This window comes from Procambarus clarkii, chromosome 85 (assembly GCF_040958095.1).
Source record: "Procambarus clarkii isolate CNS0578487 chromosome 85, FALCON_Pclarkii_2.0, whole genome shotgun sequence".
NCBI classification, from domain to species: Eukaryota; Metazoa; Arthropoda; class Malacostraca; order Decapoda; family Cambaridae; genus Procambarus; species Procambarus clarkii.
In genome coordinates, this window is record NC_091234.1 from 16,643,729 (window position 1) to 16,665,522 (window position 21,794).

Here is a 21,794-nt window from a genome sequence, read left to right on the forward strand (position 1 = left end):
GGAGGAGGGTGTACAATGAGAGGATGCTGTACAATGATAGAAGGGTATACAATGATAGAAGGGAATACAATGATGGGGAAGGTAAAATAGGAGAGGAGTATACAATGAGACGGTTATACAATGAGATAGACGGTTATACAATGAGAGGAGCAAGTATACAATAAGAGAAGCTAGTATACAATGACGGGGGTATACAATGAGAGGAGCAAGTATACAATAACGGGAGCTAGTATACAATGAGGGATGGTATACAATGAAAAGATAAAACTCAGAAATCCTAAAAAGCCAATGAAACGACGAAGATAAAGAAAACGGGACACCAAGGATAACAGAATGAAGAATGAATCATGAATCAACACTTCCAACCTTTTTTGGCCAAGCAGCCCATGCTGAGGGAGTCGAACTAGGAGTTCTCAAAATCGTCAACAGGACCGTATAGCCAGTCACTATACGTCTCAGGGCCCTCGTTGAAAATTCCAGACTGTATCAGGTACGAAAATTTCAGACTGGTACTCACGACTTTGACATTTTAATCCCGCGGTCTGAAAATACTGTGAGGGCTGGTGCCTGATCACTTTATGTGGTTCTGTAAGTTTCTACCACTTACGAAAGTGGTAGTTTCAACTGGTAGTTTCAAGAGGGGGTGAAGGGAGTAGTTGACATTCAGGTAAAATATGTGAAGAGACTTTACAAAGCAGGTCATCCTCCTGTTTTTGGTAGTTTTGGGGGTAGTAACGATAAGGATCATAGTATATATACCGACGGTCAACGAAATTAGAAACTAGAATTCTGAACTATTGAGTTGGACAAAGCGGAAAACAATTGTTTACTTGTGTTGCTTTGACACACTAATCTAACCTCTCCTAACCTTCCTAGGCCTAATAAACTATATCTGAGGCCTAATATAGTACATATGTGTACTATACTAGGCCTAAGTATGTTTAAGTTCGTGTTTTAGCTGCATTTTAAAATAATTCCTTACTAGTCAGTATACTACTATCTAAAAGCTAAGTACGTACGAATTACGACTATTGAGGAAAGTCATAATAGGTACTACTAAACAGGTGGATGGGTTGATGCTAGAGGAGCTAGTATTGATTGATGTAACTAGTCCAGCGGAGCGACAACAAGATCACCAAAGCCAGGGCAGAGCAGAGTAGGTAAATTGAAAATGAAATAAGTTTATTGAGGTAAAATATACACAAAGGGATGAGGTAGCTCAAGCTATTCTCACCCCGTTCAGTACAACGTGTTAATACATACATATAAACACATCACAAACAATAAACATATTACCAAACATTCTGAGAGATAAACATCTACATTTCCTAGAGTAGGGAAGGGACAATAGCATTGATAATGAGAACAAGAGTAATTACTCACAGAGAGGCAGACAGAGGGGAGATGCGTGAATGATAGGGATGCTGGAGGCACGAGAGGGAGGCAGTGGGTCAGGAATGATGATGGAGGCACCAGAGGTTAGGACAAGAAGAGGGAGAAATGTGATAATGAGGGAGAGGGCATGAGAAAGTGAGGGCGGTGATGAGAGACAAGCACAGGCATGTATAACCCCTCGCATTTTACAAGGTTTGGATACAACAACAACAAAGAGACTGAAGACAAAGAGTAATCATGAAGAGTTGTCCCTGTCCAGAGAGAGAGAGAGAGAGAATGAAAGAGAGAATGAGAGAGAGAGAGAATGAGAGAGAGAGAGAATGAGGGAGAGAGAGAATGAGAGAGAGAATGAGAGAGAGAGAGAATGAAAGAGAGAGAATGAGAGTGAGAGAATGAGAGAGAGAGAGAAAATGAGAGAGGGAGGGAGGGAATTTGAAGAAGGAAAGTGAAAAAGGGGAGAGGAGAAGAGAAAGAGGTTGAGGAAAAAGAAAATTATAATGAAATGGAAGAAGAAGAAGAGGGGGAGGAATGAATGATAAGAAGAAAGGAAGTGAGACAAAGACAAGGGAAGAAGGAGATGAAAAAGTGAATTTTATATAGGAAAGCGAAAGTAGAAATGCATTAAAAAAAAAGACATGAAAAGCGAGAGGGAAAGACAAAGAAACCAGAGAGGGATGACGAATAGGGTTAGGGGAGCAGGGAGAGCTAGATGGGGAGATGGAGGGAGAGGGGGAAGGAGGAAGGGAGGGAGAGGAAACGATGAGGGGAAAAACAAATATTTGTCAAGCAAAAAATGTAACAAAGACTAGCTTACGTCAAAGGAGAGATGAGAGGAGGAGGAGGAGGAGGAGGTCCGAGTTTTGCAAAAAAAGACTGGAAAGACTAACTTTTTTGCCAGTGGGGAAGAGGGGAGATCTCTCGAGTGAAAGGTGGGGGAGGGGAGGGGGGAAGAGGGGGAAGTGTACAAACATACAACTCTAAGCATCTTTGACACAGACATGTGTAAATAAGGTCTTCCAGAGGTCGGCTACTGAGAACCCGCTTCTCGACTGCTGACTCGGTGTCCACCAAGTACTACCTAGTACTCTGTTGTTGTTGTTGTTATAGATTCAGTTACTCGGAATAAGTTCCAAGTAGCACGGGCTGTGGTGAGCCCGTAACTTACCTGGCACAGGAGTGGGGCAAGTAGCACGGGCTATGGTGAGCCCGTAGTGGACTTACCTGGCACAGGAGCGGGGCAAGTTGCACGGGCTATGGTGACCCCGTAGTGGACTTACCTGGCACAGGAGCGGGGCAAGTTGCACGGGCTATGGTGACCCCGTAGTGAACTTACCTGGCACAGGAGCGGGGCAAGTTGCACAGGCTATGGTGAGCCCGTAGTGGACTTACCTGGCACAGGAGCGGGGCAAGTTGCACAGGCTATGGTGAGCCCGTAGTGGACTTACCTGGCACAGGAGCGGGAAAATATGCCAATTATTGAAAACAACGATGGGTCATATTTTGCCCAAACCCCCCTGCGGTTTTCAAAATATCTGAAATGTTGGAAATTTGAATCCTGAGCGTGATTTTTGAGCCGAATTCTGACTCTCTGCACCTATTTTCATTTTCAAATTGCGACTTTATATACCGAAAATATGCCAATTACTGAAAACGGCGATGGGTCATATTTTGCCCAAACCCCCCTGCAGTTTTCAAAATATCTGAAATGTCAGAAATTTGACTCCTGAGCGTGATTTTTGAGCCGAATTCTGACTCTCTGCACCTATTTTTATTTTCAAATTACTACTTTTTACACCGAAAATATGCCAATTACCGAAATCGGCGATGGGTCATATTTTGCCCAAACCCCCCTGCGGTTTTCAAAATATCTGAAATGTCGGAAATTTGACTCCTGAGCGTGATTTTTTAGCCGAATTCTGACTCTCTGCACCTATTTTCATTTTCAAATTACTACTTTTTACTCCGAAAATATGCCATTTACTGAAAACGGCGATGGGTCATATTTTGCCCAAACCCCCCTGCAGTTTTCAAAATATCTGAAATGACGGAAATTTGACTCCTGAGCGTGATTTTTGAGCCGAATTCTGACAGTCGGGCTATGGTGACTCTGTATGTGGGCGCAACAGTTAAAAAATCCAATTTTCCTGAGGGCAATTAACAGTTTATATGTTAATATCTACAAATACGAGTGTTTATTTGCTAATATTTTACATGACTATAAAATAAATTTAAAATACGTAATTTTTTTTAAGTTGAAAATTAAGTTTCTTATTAAACTTGTTAAGAATTTAGTCTTAACCTGTTTGCTCGATATGTTAAACACGCATAAAGACACAGGGAGTCTGTATGGACATTCAGAAATATGATTGGCACGCTGGGCGCTGCCATTTTCTTTCTTTTTTCCCCCTTTGTGTCGAGCCTGACGAGGTGAGGGCGACACTGTCGCTAACAAGGACACTCTAACAACAAACACTTCATTGTGTTTGTTCGTTTTAAGCGCCCCCCTCGCTCAGCTTAATTATTTTTCACAGGAACTTGCACTTCTGCAGAGCTCATTGCACAGGAAGTGCTTCAAGGAGACGCGATACACTGATACTGTATGACGGTGTTTTAATATCATTTTTGAACGAATTGCTCCATTCCGTAAGAAATGCGACCTAGTAGGTGATATCAGCAGATGCAAGGGCTAATTTGGACTACATTAGCTTTGATCACACAGCTTAGCTTATAAAAGCTAAGCCAGTATGGCTATATATATACAAGCTAAGGCAGTACTCACTAGAAAGAAGACGAGAGAGATATCAAATAATATACACCTGGAAGATACTGGAGGGCCAAGTACCAAATCTACACAGTAAAATAACAACGTACTGGAGTGAACGACATGGAAGAAAATGTAGAATAGAACCAATGAAGAGCAGAGGTGCCATAGGCACAATCAGAGAACACTGTATAAACATCAGAGGTCCGCGGTTGTTCAACGTCCTCCCAGCAAGCATAAGAAATATTGCCGGAACAACCGTGGACATTTTCAAGAGGAAACTAGATTTATTCCTCCAAGGAGTGCCGGACCAACCGGGCTGTGGTGGGTATGTGGGCCTGCGGGCCGCTCCAAGCAACAGCCTGTTGGACCAAACTCTCACAAGTCAAGCCTGGCCTCGGGCCGGGCTTGGGGAGTAGAAGAACTCCCAGAACCCCATCAACCAGGTATCAACCAGGCTATATATATACAAGCTAAGGCAGTATGGCTATAAATATACAAGCTAAGCCAGTATCGCTATATATATACAAGCTAAGGCAGTATGGCTATATATACAAGCTAAACCTATATTCCTACCTACCAGTTATATCACTAATTCCGATTGTAAATAGGAATTTATCTTACCTTGCGATGATTTCGGTGCTTAGCATCCACGCGGCCCGGTCCTCCATAACTACCTTTGCAACGAAAAGCATTTTCTTTCCCCTCAGGTTCAGCACTGCGAACCAGGGAGCTGCAAAAAATCCTCGCCACGAAGCAGCAGCAGGCGGGACACCTGCAAGCTTTACATCACAAAGCGAGAACGCAAACGTCCCATTACCACACTGTAAAAAATACATATTTACGTTCCGAAACAAAGGCTACATACACGCACACACGCCTGCGACAGCCAATATATCCCACCAACCCTCACAAGAAAACCATAATCTTGTAAGAATGTAAAAATACAGTGTTGTGCTCATTTCTACTTTAGGCTAATCATTGTCCACAATGCCAATTATCACCTCTGTCCTTCCTCTTATCGGGCTGTTTATAGTCATTCGTATTTCTGAATGTTTACAATATTTCGGTCTCTTCCTAACACCTTGAACCAGAGAAGGGAAAAGAATTATCAGGGGGGAAAGCACCAAGCCATTACGACTATATAGCACTGGGAACGGGTCGGTATAAGGCTTTGGGATGGGACGGGGGACAGGAATGATGCCCAACCACTAGGACGGTCGGGGATTGAACGCCGACCTGCATGAAGCGAGACCGGCGTTCTACCGTCCAGCCCAAGTGGTTGGGTCTTGAACCAGAGAGGCTTCAAATACCGTATCCTTTCACTATTTCTCCTGAAATGCCTTCTCCTTATCAGCAATAGGCTGTTACGTAACCTTATTAACTTATATATTATTAAGGTTATTACCTTAACCTACTGTTTTACTCCAAGTTTGATAAGTCACCCAGGACGATGGTTCGATCCCCGTCCTGTTCCGAAGATTTTCTCACACATATATCACGTTACTGTCATTTCATTGTATATTCCGGTAAAGTGTTCCGCAAGGCGTCTGCTGCAGGCGAGGAGTCACAATAACGTGGCTGAAGAATGTTGACCAGACCACACACTAGAAGGTGAAGGGACGACGACGTTTCGGTCCTTCCTGGACCATTCTCAAGTCGATTGTCCAAGATTCAAGTCGATTCAAGACAATCGACTTGAGAATGGTCCAGGACGGACCGAAACGTCGTCGTCCCTTCACCTTCTAGTGTGGCGTCTGCTGCATATTATATCCTCACAGATCATATTTATTTACTTTTCTGATGCTAACACAGCCCTGAAAAATCTGAACAAATGCCATAATGACTGTATTTTTTTATGATATTAAGTCTAAGGATATTTAACAATGTCTCATCTTGTAAGAATGGGACCTAAGAATTGTTGTTCTCGATAATCTAAATTGCATATGCAAGAAACATTTGGAGACGTATCTTAGGTGTTCATCCTTGCACTCATAGCAATCTCTTGTCTTGCCTTATAACCACACTTACTTCGGAAATAATTCACAAACGAATGATATTCTTTTTTCGAGAGGGAATACCCCAGCCAAGAAACAGTATAAGTCTGTTTTTTCGGGCACTCACTAAATATTAACTCATTTTTTCCCAAAATGTTAAATGGATTCTAAATACAACTTAAGAATAAGTTATATGTATATAATATTGTTGCAGGTCTATATGATATAACAATTTGTCAGCAAGAATTCCCCCAGCTGGATACTTGACGTTATTAAGGAATTCCTGTCACAAAGAGATGGTTTGTTGACAAGCAATTTATATCCTGTTGAAATCAGATCCCAGTAACATGAGTTGGGTTCAAAGTGAGCCTGAACCAGGCTAGTCTGTTGATGCAAAATGCAGAGATTGTGAAAGTTTATATAATTGTTTATGTGGTAAAGTGTACTTGATACCTGGTCAGTAACTGATGGTTTTAAAACCCATCTCTTGCCAAGAAGGTTTCCATTAGAGATAAAATCATCTGTATATATATAAGAATATCTGTTTGCCTGAACAAGGTTGGGGACGGGGACGACACAGGCCGGTCGGAGTCGGTTCTATTAAAACATGTGGGGGCGGGTAACAATGGTACTGTAATTACTAACAATTTCCCATAACAAGAATTTATATAGAATTCTAGAAGACGGAGGTTTCTGGAAATTATGTAGGATTGCAATTGTAGGAAGCTCTAAATAATTTTCTAAGATTCTAATAGGGATTGTTGATGAAGGATTCTAATGGAAGAAGGTGTCTAAAAATTATGTAGGCCTCAATAGGGATTTTCTAAAAAAATGAGGGAGTTTAATTTCCTTTGAGAAAGAATGTCACAAATAATTTTTTCCACATACAACTTTATTTTCTTCTATCAGATTTCTACCTAATTAAAAAAAAAATTGACTTTTACATAATTTATAAAAACCTCCTTCTGTTAGAAACCTACATAACTGATAAAAAAAAATTATATTAGAAACCTGTATAATTTATAGAAACTCCTTTCTGTTAGAAGCCTGCATAATTTTTAGGAACTACCACCTTTTAGAATCCTACTTAATTTTTAGAACCTATTAGAACCCTACAAATTAAGTGGAATTATAAATCCCAGATTTATAATCCCACTTAATCGCTTAGTCTATCCTTATGATCGAATATAAATCGATCATAAATAAAGTTTATGGTCAATTTATATATTTATATACATATGGTTATTGCATCGTCTGGTGTGTGGATATCGTGTATCTACTGGAGAGGTAGATACTTCAAGGGTAGATACTGGAGAGGCAGATACTTCAAGGGTAGATACTGGAGAGGTAGATACTGGAGAGGCAGATACTGGAGAGGTAGATACTTCAGGGGTAGATACTTGAGAGGTAGATACTTCAAGGGTAGATACTGGAGAGGCAGATACTTCAGGGGTAGATACTGGAGAGGTAGATACTTCAGGGGTAGATACTGGAGAGGTTGATAATACAAGGGCTAGAAACTGAAGCGGTAAATAGAGGCAGGATCACATGACTCAGAGAGACAAAAGCCGAGACCAAACCGCCTTTGGGAAGAGATGAAGGGGGAGGTAGTTAGTACTCATGACTGGGGGTGGCTGAGTAGTTGGCCACCCACCCCATGAGGGTGGCTGGCCCACCACCCCATGAGGGTGGCTGGCCCACCACCCCCCTTGTGTTTTCTCGTGCAACAATCAATAAGAAGAGTAGGGGGGGATTGGGGGGAAGAGAGAGGTATAGGCACAAAGAGCACTCAGCTCCATGTTCCCTGCGACCCTCCCTCCACCCCCACAAAGAGTCACTCACTCCTCAGACTCTTCTGATTTCAGTCACCCTCGGTGGGGGATATTTCCTGTTGCTAGGCGCGCTCAGACCTCTCTCTCCACGCCCCTGCATGATGTCAAACCTGGCCTTTTAATTTTTGGTATTACTTATACGCTATTACTATTATTAGTAGTAGTACTAGTGGTATTCTATACACATAAAATCAGTTACGTGACTGAATGAAAATAAACCACTTTTCACATTATATGAATGTGGTTTGCATAGCCTCGTCTTTAGATTTTGTTAAATTTTGCCCCGAGGGGCGAGTTTATTGGGCAGCGTCACTCATCCTGAGTGAACACACCGCCATAGTGACAGTATTGGGCAGCGTCACTCATCCTGTGAGTGGACACACCGCCATAGTGACAGTATTGGGCAGCGCCACTCATCCTGTGAGTGATTGGGCAGCGCCACTCATCCTATGAGTGGACACACCGCCATAGTGACAGTATTGGGCAGCGCCACTCATCCTGTGAGTGGACACACCGCCATAGTGACAGTATTGGGCAGCGCCACTCATCCTGTGAGTGGACACACCGCCATAGTGACAGTATTGGGCAGCGCCACTCATCCTGTGAGTGGACACACCGCCATAGCAGCATGTACAACACTCCCCAATAGGAAGAAAACCCGCTGGGTTGTTCATCCTGTCACTTGTACCCAGACACAGCTGGGACTCGCTTAACTTCTAATGTTCCAACATGTGTATCCACCTTGGCAGCCATAATCCATTTAAATGATTATACGTCTAATTTTTGGTCTTTTTTATATGTTACGGTCAGCAAGGATAAGTAAATGGAGGCAGCACTTAGGGAGCAGCCCGTCCTCCTAAAATTGTGTTAAAATAGCTAACAAACGAATAAACATTATAAAGAAATAAATATTGAAAAACACTCATTTCCCCGAATGTTTAACCTGTCTCAGAAAACGGGCAAGAGTGATGCGTGCAAAGTGGTAATCTGGTGCTGGCAGAGAGAGAGGGGGGACTGGTGGAACTTTGGCCATGTCCGGGTGTGTTCCACGCCGACTTTGTTGACAGAGGACGCCAAGCCCGCGCTTGAGGTACCAAAAGAGGCAACGGTAATGAAGATGATAACACTAACGAGGACAGCGATTATGACGGTTGGGAATGTGTCGAACGCCACGCACATTGGACTGCGGCCACGTCGACAATTCGCCCGCCAATTGACTCTTATCACGTTCAACTGTTTTTGTTTTGTGGCGGGGGGGGGGGGGGAGGAAATATGGAAGGCCGTTGTAACATAGGTGCGCAGTGTTCCTCACGCAAATGAAAGCTGATGCATGGATTGTTCTGCATGTTGATTCAGCTATGCGGAACAAAAAGTTCCAAGTAGCACGGGTTACGGTGAGCCCGTAGTGGACTTACCTGGCACAGGAGCGGGGGCTGTAACTAACTCCCAGGTACCTATTTACTACCAAGTGAACAGTCACATCAGAAGAAACTCTACCCAATTGTTTCCGCCTCCGCCGGGAATCGAACCCAGGGCCTTAGGACTGCGACTCCAGAGCGCTGCCCACTCAGCCGCGTGGCCCTGTAAACACACACGCATGACTCGACTGGGTCTAATGACCCAGACCTCAGGTTCATACCCTCGCCAGATGTCCATCAAATTTGTTCAGCAGACATGCAGGCTCACAGCCTCGCTCTCTCCCTTCCTCTTATGGTCTATAGACGCCTAAAGAGGTTTGGAACCAATACCTCCCCGGAGCCGGGGCCGGGAGCTTATCCCAGGGACCTTGAACTTGTACACTCATGTTTACATACTCAGCATCGACATATTAGTCGTTCTCTTCGATTTATACATGGGTTCTCATCGTTCTGATCTGTATATAGCTCTTAGCTCCTCGGTGGATGTTTAGGGTAGATATGTCCCACAACACACACATGCCTCCAGAACCTCCCATGCCTCTCTCTCTCTCTCTCTCTCTCTCTCTCTCTCTCTCTCTCTCTCTCTCTCTCTCTCTCTCTCTCTCTCTCTCTCTCTCTCTCTCTCTCTCTCTCTCTCTCTCTCTCTCTCTCTCTCTCTCTCTCTCTCTCTCTCTCTCTCTCTCTCTCTCTCTCTCTCTCTCTCTCTCTCTCTCTCTCTCTCTCTCTCTCTCTCTCTCTCTCTCTCTCTCTCTCTCTCTCTCTCTCTCTCTCTCTCTCTCTCTCTCTCTCTCTCTCTCTCTCTCTCTCTCTCTCTCTCTCTCTCTCTCTCTCTCTCTCTCTCTCTCTCTCTCTCTCTCTCTCTCTCTCTCTCTCTCTCTCTCTCTCTCTCTCTCTCTCTCTCTCTCTCTCTCTCTCTCTCTCTCTCTCTCTCTCTCTCTCTCTCTCTCTCTCTCTCTCTCTCTCTCTCTCTTTCTCTCTCTCTTTCTCTCTCTCTTTCTCTCTCTCTTTCTCTCTCTCTCTCTCTCTCTCTCTCTCTCTCTCTCTCTCTCTCTCTCTCTCTCTCTCTCTCTCTCTCTCTCTCTCTCTCTCTCTCTCTCTCTCTCTCGTAAAGGCTTTTCCTTCCGCGTTTATTAACTCTTCCTCTCCCAATAAGGCTTTTTTCTTCCGACCCTAGCTGACTTAAGGCTTTTTTTATGTTATTAGTGACTTAGATAAAGATAGTCTGAAACTGAGGGGAAATCTGTTGGCTGAAACTGAGAGAGAATGCTGATAGCTCACATGAGGGGGACGATAATGGCTGACACGATAATTAATAGCGTTAATTACCATAGAGGTAATCACCTGGCTGTACTCGTTCAAACTTCCACGGATCCCCCAAAACAAGCTTTCGTAAATTTTACCGCACATTGTATAACAAAAAAGTGTTTACTCGAATATAAATTAAAATTAGTGTATATTATAATTTTGAGTACTCTAGGTTAGGTTATGCGCTTTAGTTCTATTATTGGGGGGTTTTCCGACCCGTCTGAACTGCGGCTAACTCCAAAAGCCGAATGAATAACTTTTAAAGGAACGTGTATTAAAGATTTGTATTTTCAAAAGATATATTTATTGTATATTGGAATTGTATGTATGGTTAGATTAGGTGTTTATGTTTTGTTGGCAATTATAGTACGTAGGTACATTAATGTAGGTGTAATTCGAGCAGAGGAAGTACTGTTGAAGCAAAGTTTAAAAGTTATCATTTGTAAGTCACGTGTAGAGTTCTTAACTCATAAACAGTGGAGTTCAGCAATTACTTAAGAAAGACTGAAGGAGAGTAAAAATTGTAGTGAAGATGCTCACAATAAAGAAGGATCTCGGAAGTGTCTAATTGATATCCAATTACGGGCTCACCATAGCCCGTGCTACTTGGAACTTTGTTCCAGGTAGCGAATCTTTAACAACAACAACATGGTATCCAACTGAAATTCTTATCCTTCCCTGGAGCACCATTAAGCCATCTTTTACCCCTACAAATCTGGGGAATCTTCCCCTGATGCTATTCTCCCTCAGGTTAGTGAAATTACCCCTTTTGCTTCTCCATTTCTTTGATCTTCCTCAACCCTCTCACTTTCCTCTTCCTCAACCCTCTCACTTTCCCCTGTATCGTCTCTTCCGTCAATCACGTTTTTCTCCCCCTCCACTTGCTTCCCCTCTCACCTCTCCTTCACTTCATCCCTCCCTCAATTTCTCGTCTATTCTACTCATTTATCTGACGTAAAGTTTACCTAATTAAAGGTACCCTAGTTCCTCACCCTCTCAGCTTCCAGTTCCCCCCCCTTCTCACTCTCAGTTCCTGACTCCTTCCCTCACAGCTCTACCTCAAAGCTTCCGTCTCATCTTAACTCCCAGCGCCTAATTTCAAGATTTTCAGCATCCAATTCGAAGTTTCCAATTACAGTCCTTTCCAATAAGTAGACTCGCAGCTCTTGCCTTATAGTTCTCAGGTTCCAACCTTACAGTATTCGTCTTTCAACTCTCATCTTATCTTCTCAGTCCCAGCTCCCACCCCTCCTCCCACAGCTTTCATGCCCCATATGCAGCATTCACAGCCATTCGGCATAGACAAAGAGGCGGCATAAGCGGCCTTTATCACGCAGCATAATGGCCGTGAACATGTGAATGGATGCCGGGGGAGCAGGGAGGTGGGAATGGGGGCGGCTAGGCACACCGGGGGAAAAAGTTTATTCTAAAAAAACCGGTCAAGATGAGAGCTGCAGCGACCGGAATATCCCAGCAACAACGAGAGAATTATGTTTCCTGAGGCGTTGTGTGTGTGTAGGGGGAGGAGGATACCGGGAGGGGGGTGGGAGAGAAATTGGAATGGGTATTGTGTATGGGAAAAAGGGGTGAAAGTGCTTGATGGCTTGCATGAAGGGATTGTGGACCAAGCTGTGTTTACTAGTTGTGTTTTTGCGGGGGTTGAGCTTTGCTCTTTCGGCCCGCCTCTCAACTGTCAATCAACTGTTTACTAACTACTTTTTTTTTAATTTCCCACCCCACACACACCCCATTGCTGTGTGTTTATGTGCATGCTCCTCTTTTGTTTAAATAATGACTAGCGGGGTGCCATAGAGTAAGATCAATTCTGGAGGCTGTAATCTTACACCACCTCATTATAAGTTCTGGCCATAGAAGTTGGTTTAATATGATTTTATTATAATATACATAATCGCACTCAAAACTACGTGATTAAGTTTAGCGTAAGTATCCACAAGGAAAGAGAAACGGCTAAGCAGAGAGCTTTCGTGTTTTTACACATTTTTAAGGAGTACACTACAGAAAGAACTGCAAAGGTGTAGATACAGGTATACACCGCACGTGTGTAGGCCCTTTCTGGGCCTGTACCCGGGCCCTTTCTGGGCCTGTACCCGGGCCCTTTCTGGGCCTGTACCCGGGCCCTTTCTGGGCCTGTACCCGGGCCCTTTCTGGGCCTGTACCCGGGCCCTTTCTGGGCCTGTACCCAACCGCTGATTACCAACCCCTTGTACACTTAGCTGGACTCTTAATATCAGTCGAGTCCCAACCACTTACATTAGGTCTCCCTGGCACTGGAGTACTTGACCCTCGATTTCGCCTCTCACGCTAAAAGTATTGGTAGTAATAGTTGTACAGAAGGAAGGAAACTACTTGGCTTAGAAGCATACTCTGAAGCCTCATGCAATTGGGAGTTTCCGTTTGAATTGAGTGATAAGAGCTAGGCTATTTTCTCTATAGCTGTAAAAATGTGCTCTATAAGCAATCTTCAGTCTTACGAACACATTAAATCCACATTAATGAACAACATTACTTTATATGGCAATCACGCAATCACTAAAATCCTAATCATACACGAGAGCCGTCCTAATTAATTATATCAACAATAGATCATTGGTACGTAATCTAGATGTCCTAATGCAAGGAACTAGTAATCATCAAACTCAGTGGTCATTAATATGAGAAAATATTTATGCACACTCTCAAAGTACTCCATAATAACTAGGCAATATATATATATATATATATATATATATATATATATATATATATATATATATATATATATATATATATATATATATATATATATATATATATATTTATATATATATATATATATATATATATATATATGTCGTACCTAGTAGCCAGAACTCACTTTTTGGCCTACTATTCAAGGCCCGATTTGCCTTATAAGCCAAGTTTTCCTGAATTAATATATTTTTTCTAATTTTTTTCTTATGAAATGATAAAGCTACCCATTTCATTATGTATGAGGTCAATTTTTTTTTATTGGAGTTAAAATTAACGTAGATATATGACCGAACCTAACCAACCAAACCTAACCTAACCTAACCTATATTTATAGGTAAGGTTAGGTTAGGTAGCCAAAAAAAGCTAGGTTAGGTTAGGTTAGGTAGGTTAGGTAGACGAAAAAACATTAATTCATGAAAACTTGGCTTATTAGGCAAATCGGGCCTTGAATAGTAGGCTGAGAAGTGCGTTCTGGCTATTAGGTACGACATATATATATATATATATATATATATATATATATATATATATATATATATTTATATATATATATATATATATATATATATATATATATATATATATATATATATATATATATATATATATATATATATATATATAATCATAGGCTACGTTTATGTACATCATGTGTAATATTTTAACGTTTATAAGTGATTAAATTTTGTTTATAACATAGGGTCCCTCGTTATGTTTAAATCATCATAATAAAATGAACTTGGATGAATTATTTGGATGGGCAGTAATCTCCTCTAGTAATTATTAATGGCGTTATAATTCACTGTCGTTCATCATCTAGGTTAGGGGGGTGAAGCTTATTAAGTTCATCATCTGGGAGGTGAGACTCACCTAAGTTAATTATCTAGAGGGTATGAGCCACTTATTTTGATTATATGGAAAGCTGGCATTCACTTACGTTCATCATGTTTATCAAGTGGAGTGTGATTCACCTATGTTCACCTGCTGCGAGAGGGATTCCCTTACATGTTCACAAAGTGGGAGGGGGATTTCACTTACATGCTCACCAAATGGAGTGGGATTTTCCCTTTTACATGTTCACCAAATGGGGAGGGATTCTCAGTAGGAATTTAGTTTTCGCAATATTATGCTTCACAACTTCATATCCATTCAATGTAAACAATCTATGTAGGAAGTTCTTATTCTTACGCGTAACGTAATATATATATATATATATATATATATATATATATATATATATATATATATATATATATATATATATATATATATATATATATATATATATATATATATATATATATATATATATATATATATATATATATATATATATATATATATATATACCAGTAGCAGTGCACTGCGATACCAATACACTTAGGTACCAATACACTGCTGTAGTGAACACCGTTAAACTGCTGCACTACATAAATACACTGAAATACATCTGTTTGAGATGTATTTTATTGTCTCAAATAAACGTACTTGAACTTGTATAAACTTAAGCTGCTGACGACGTTTCGACCTGTCCTCTTACAAAGAACGTCAAACTTTTTTTTTATCTTAAGAAAATACAATAGAAACCATATATACATAAGTTTTACAAGGCAATACTACATTATAATTCTCATTGAACAAGTGTTTCATTATCACAGAACATGATCTTTAAAACCCCTGAATGTTATACTTATTTTTCTTTAAATGATTTACAAAAAATGGAGATTATATTTACATTAATTTACAGGGGAAATTATTACATTTATATATATTTTATATAATTCTCAGTAAACAAATTTTCCATATCATCACCGAGCATGAACCTCTGTTAAACAGTCAAGCAAACTAACTTAACCTCACTTCTGTTAGACAATCAAACCTAACCTTACCTGTTAAATAATAAAACGGTGTATGTTTACATGTTCAGTAAGTAGCAATTCTTCCTAGTTCCAACTATTTGCTTTATTTGTTTGCTTTTTAATTTTCTTTTAGTAGGCTACGACTTAGATTTCTGTTTAACTCCTCATGAACGCTACTTAGATTTTTGGGGCATAAGGCCTCTGGGTTTCTACGTTTCCCACTTCAATAACTTACTTATGCACCTGTAAGTATATTTATGTCTTAGACATTCCTCAGAATTTACTTTTAAGTTCAAGTTTTAAGTGAATTCTGTGGAGTAGTGCTTGTCTGTTGGGCGTGGCTGTGGAGTAGTGCTTGTCTGTTGGGCGTGGCTGTGGAGTAGTGCTTGTCTGTTGGGCGTGGCTGTGGAGTAGTGCTTGTCTGTTGGGCGTGGCTGTGGAGTAGTGCTTGTCTGTTGGGCGTGGCTGTGGAGTAGTGCTTGTCTGTTGGGCGTGGCTGTGGAGTAGTGCTCGTCTGTTGGGCGTGGCTGTGGAGTAGTGCTTGTCTGTTGGGCGTGGCTGTGGAGTAGTGCTTGTCTGTTGGGCGTGACTGTGGAGTAGTGCTTGTCTGTTGGGCGTGACTGTGGAGTAGTGCTTGTCTGTTGGGCGTGGCTGTGGAGTAGTGCTTGTCTGTTGGGCGTGGCTGTGGAGTAGTGCTTGTCTGTTGGGCGTGACTGTGGAGTAGTGCTTGTCTGTTGGGCGTGACTGTGGAGTAGTGCTTGTCTGTTATACATGGATGTAGAACATTCTTCATCACATCAGGCGCTAAACATACGACTTTTGAATAATCAAGTGAGTTGCATAAATTCACCGAATTCCTTCAGGCAACACCAAAAGTATTTAAAAAATATTCGTAACTTTTACAGTCGGCATTTTTATGCAGTTTTTCTTGTTTGACTTAATCTAATTTTTCTTCAGAATTTTTGGTCTCTTAATTTTAAATTGAACATCTTAGGCGAGTTTACATCATGATTTAATATTTATTTTTATTTATTATGCTAGAGTACAATTTATTTTATATGACCAATTTTTGTAAAAGTACACAGTGTAATCAGCTGTAATTCATTACATAGCCTAATAAAGTACATCTTTTTTCACCCTCAATAGGCTTTTTGTTGAGTAATCTCTCCTGTTAGACCTAAGTGTTTGGAATAGTATTGTCTGGACTGCGGGGGCTACTTAGGTCTAGTTCAACTTCATCCTTGTTAAACGCTAATTTGGCAGCAATGTCTGTCATTATGATGGATTATATTTATGTGAGATGGTATCCATACAAGAGACTAAACTCTTTATTCTGTGCTGCGAGCAGGTAATTTATAATTGTTATTATGAGGTTCTTGGTGTCAATCTTGCAGGAGAAGTTTTCAAGAGCTTGAATAACTGATTTTGAATCACAAAATATTATTCCTCCTGCGTTTTTTAGTGAACTCGTAGTTGCAGTGAAGCTAATGAACAAGTCCACAAGGGCCGTGACGCGGTATTTATAGAATTCGAAGGAATTGAACTGTGCTTCTTCGTAGCAATATTCAGATAATTTCTATATTCATAATTAAATCTAGGTATATGAAAAAAAATGAATACCTGGATTTAACTATGAATATATAAATTATCTGAATATTGCTAGGAAGAAGCACAGTTCAATTCCTTCGAATACTACTTCTGTACATGTAATATAGTATTGCCTTGTAAAATTTATGTATATATGATTTATATTGTATTTTATTAAATAAAGATAAAAAAATTGGCTAGGAATATGAAAATTTAACTAAATCTAGCGTCCGTGAGAAGCAAATTTAAGTTACCTAGAACTCTCTAAAATTATCTACACGTATTACTTGGTAGAATACAAGTTCCATCAACACACAAAGACCGTGTATGCGTGTGTGTGTGTGTGTGTGTGTGTGTATGTGTATTAATTCCATATATCACTCCAAATTTTCTAAGTTACGAAACAACTGAAAAAAACAGTGATTATGGCATCAAAATTAAAAAATATTATTGTGGGACGGAAAAGCTTTGATGCATATATGTTGTATATTATAGAGTTTGCCATATATATATATATTTATATTTTTCCTGTTAGGCCAATGATGTATAACTTCTATGACAAATACATATGTCAAAAAATTCAAACAACGGTTAATATATTGTCAACACAAACCCCTAAACACAATACTTCAATAATATAAAGCCAACAAAAATAATTCAATGTTTACAAATATTTTCGTTTGGGATTTATTTTTTTTTTACATTTTTTTTCATTTATTTTTTTACACAAAGTTGAAATTTTCCACCATCAATTTAACAAAACCTTTCATGCTTACAAAACATTAATAATTGGTTCATTCTGGGAGGCCATTATATCCTGGTCGGGTCCACCATCCATCATATTCTGTCCCGAGCATGGTAACAGTGATTGGTCGGGCGCTGGGATCACGGAGACTGTTTGTGGTGGGTGCTGGTATTACCGGTACTCCCAGTAGCGGGGCGCTGGTATAACCGGTACTCCCAGTAGCGGGGTGCTGGTATTACCGGTACTCCCAGTAGCGGAGCGCGGGTATAGCCAAAAACGCTTCAGCATTCTCTGGGATCCAAGAGTCAATGCTCGATCCTGCAGACACAAATAGGTGAGTACACACACACACACACACACACACACACACACACACACACACACACACACACACACACACACACACACACACACACACACACACACACACACACACACACAGGTGAGAAGGAGGTGGAGGCCAAGACCGTCAGTAGTTTCAAAGCGTTATATGACAAAGAGTGCTGGGAAGACGGGACACCACGAGCGTAGCTCTCATCCTGTAACTACACTTAGGTAATTACACACACACACACACACACACACACACACACACACACACACACACACACACACACACACACACACACACACACACACACACACGTACGCACCTTATGTCTACAATTTCTTTTCCCCTGTGTGGTGGAGACGAGGTTATGTATCAGAGCTGAAGTTGTAGGAGAGGGGGTGGTCGTCGTGACGCACCACAAGAGGCGCTGGTAATGTGTACAAACGTTTGTGTAGAGTCCCAACGTTTGTGGAGAGTCCCACCAATATCTGTGATCTTCCCGCCCCACCTGTTGCTGCCTTTGTTGGCCGGCTGCTCTCTTCACATCCTCTGGCAGCGCAACAGTGTAAAAATATGTTGTCTCGCACAATGCTCATATTCCAGCGGAAGCTCTGGCTCTATTTTGTGGCTTGGCGGTGGCTGATGCCTGAGGAACGAGCTGGTTCTTACGGCTGCCTGTCTTGTTGGGTGATATTAAGTCTCCGTGGTGTAGTGGTAAGACACTCGCCTGGCGTCCCGCGAGCGCTATGTCATGGGTTCGTATCCTGGCCGGGGAGGATTTACTGGGCGCAATTCCTTAACTGTAGCCTCTGTTTAACGCAACAGTAAAATGTGTACTTGGATGAAAAAACGATTCTTCGCGGCAGGGGATCGTATTCCAGGGACCGTAGGATTAAGGACTTGCCCGAAACGCTACGCGTACTAGTGGCTGTACAAGAATGTAACAACTCTTGTATATATCTCAATCTCTAATCTCTAAATTTGTTTTGTTTACTTTTTTTGATGCGCCTATTGTGACCAGATTGTTTCAAGTGAGATGAGATTTTTTTGCTATTTTTTTTAGTGCATGTGAGGCGTTTGGGTTTGGTTTTTTTGTTGATTATCAAAGTGAAAAGATTGTTGTACTTTTCGTCGATTTCGTACCGAAAATTTCGAAAATTTTGATCTTCGTAAATAAAATAACAAATAAATTCGAAACGAGTTTAGCATTTATCGTTATGGGAATTATAATTGTTGTTTTGAGTTTAAGGCAATTTTCAGTAGCTTTGTAGGACAGTTTTGTATGAAAATTACCGAGGGAATTCTCCCTATTCCTTTTTTTCCCCTTCTATCCCTGATAAGGTTGGCGTTATCCCTCATATCTTTCGGAGGTATTAGTCCTTATCTTCAAAGGTAAATCATCTCTATCCCTTACTCGGAGATTAAGCTCCTTATCTCTCAAAACTTAGGCTTCCTCTTCTTCAAATGTTAAGTCTCCTATTCCTTGGAAGGTAGACTTCATTTCCCTTAAAGGTTAAGCTTCCTGTAATTTATAGATTAGGTCTCTGTCTCAGAGGTTAGGCTTTCTGTCTCAGAGGTTAGGCTTTGTGTCTCAGAGGTTAGGCTTTCTGTCTCAGAGGTTAGGCTTTTTGTCTCAGAGGTTAGGCTTTCTGTCTCTCAGAGGTTAGGCTTTCTGTCTCAGAGGTTAGGCTTTGTGTCTCAGAGGTTAGGCTTTTTGTCTCAAAGGTTAGGCTTTGTCTCAGAGGTTAGGCTTTCTGTCTCAGAGGTTAGGCTTTGTGTCTCAGAGGTTAGGCTTTTTGTCTCAGAGGTTAGGCTTTGTCTCAGAGGTTAGGCTTTCTGTCTCTCAGAGGTTAGGCTTTCTGTCTCTCAGAGGTTAGGCTTTCTGTCTCTCAGAGGTTAGGCTTTCTGTCTCAGAGGTTAGGCTTCCCGTCCCTCAGAGGCTAGGTTTCCTGTTCCACAAACACTAAGCTAGGATAGAATCAGCGGTGTATTTGGTGACCGTGTCATTAGTCAATTTTATACATTAGAGTTCTTTATTCTTGCTGTAGACGCTGTAGAACAAATTAGTCATTCAGCCACAGCCTCGCCGAACCTCTCTGGAGAGAAACGTGACCGGGCTTAAGTAAACTTAATCTGGTGCTAGAGAGAGAGAGAAAGAGTTTCTGTTCTTAGCTTCAACTGGGGGAACATTTTGTGCTCGTGTCGGGGTAGTAGCGGTGCCGAGGCCAACACCTGAGGTCTGCTACCCAACCATCACCCCATTGCATTGTTCACAAGGTTATTGAGACAAGAAAGAAATACATCTCAAAGGGATAGAGTAGTTTAGGCTATTTCTACCCCCTTCTTGAGGTTATCTTGAGATGATTTCGGGGCTTTTAGTGTCCCCGCGGCCCGGTCCTTGACCAGGCCTCCACCCCCAGGAAGCAGCCCGTGACAGCTGACTAACTCCCAGGTACCTATTTACTGCTAGGTAACAGGGGCATTCAGGGTGAAAGAAACTTTGCCCATTTGTTTCTGCCTCGTGCGGGAATCGAACCCGCGCCACAGAATTACGAGTCCTGCGCGCTATCCACCAGGCTACGAGGCCCCTATCCCTATCCCCCCCCCTCTCCTCATCACACTACTGACACAGCATGGAAGGTCCCACAAGCACACATGGAAACCATCTATACTTTCAATAGTTTAAGGTTTATATTTTAACTATATATATTATATTTGAGGGTTTTAATATCGATGTTGTTGTGGCTGTTGTATATTATATTATACTTTAAATTAGGCTGCCTTTTATATTGTTTAGTGGTTATTGGACATTCACGTTAAGTTGAATTGAATGCGTTAATTTGTGAATTTTAAACCAACAATATATATATTATTTTCTCAGTAATATAAATATTGGAATCTTCTTCATGGCTCAGTTGAAGCCATGAAGAGGATTCGAACCCACACACTTGGTACTGCGAAGCCCATTGATACATCACGTTTATGTTATTTCAATGTGTATTTCAATATATACTACTGTTGTTGTTAGTCCATGTTGTGTGTATATTGAAGGAGCCTAACAGCTGGGTGGACGGCGCTTCGGATTCGTAGTCCTGAGGTTCCGGGTTCGAACCCCGGTGGAGGCGGAGACAAATGGGAAAAATGTTTCTTTCACCCTAATGCTCCTGTTCCCTAAGGACCGGGCCGCGGGTGACGCTAACGTCCCGAAATCATCTCAAGATACCCAAGAGTGTTTTTGTAACTGTTTATTCAAATATGTCCTCTGACAGTACATTATTGACATATTAATTCCAAATCCAACAACAACAAAAAATGCGTGTATATATATATATATATATATATATATATATATATATATATATATATATATATATATATATATATATATATATATATATATATATATATAATATGTAATTAGTGCTATACTGCAGTCACACTTATATTGAACCAGTAATTTTGTCATGAAATGATTCCTAATAACCAAGCTACTTTTGCCAGTAGTAAATTGCTGTATTGCAAAAGTAGAAAGGTTGATCTATTTTGGATATTTCTCTATCAACTTTTTTTTTAGGGTATGCTTTTATGCTTTTATAGTTGTGGCCATTACTTTTTTAGGTTGTGCTTGTAACTGCCACGCGCCACGATGATAGACCGGTGTATAAAGCCAAGCATAGCAAAAGTTAGGGTTCCCCATTTTCCAATTACTGTCAAAACGTAAGATATAGAGGGCAATTTCTGGCCCCAGTACTGAGCTCTGTGTGCAGGGTTCATCGACCCTCCGTATGTCTGTCGTGGCTAGTGAGGGAGAGA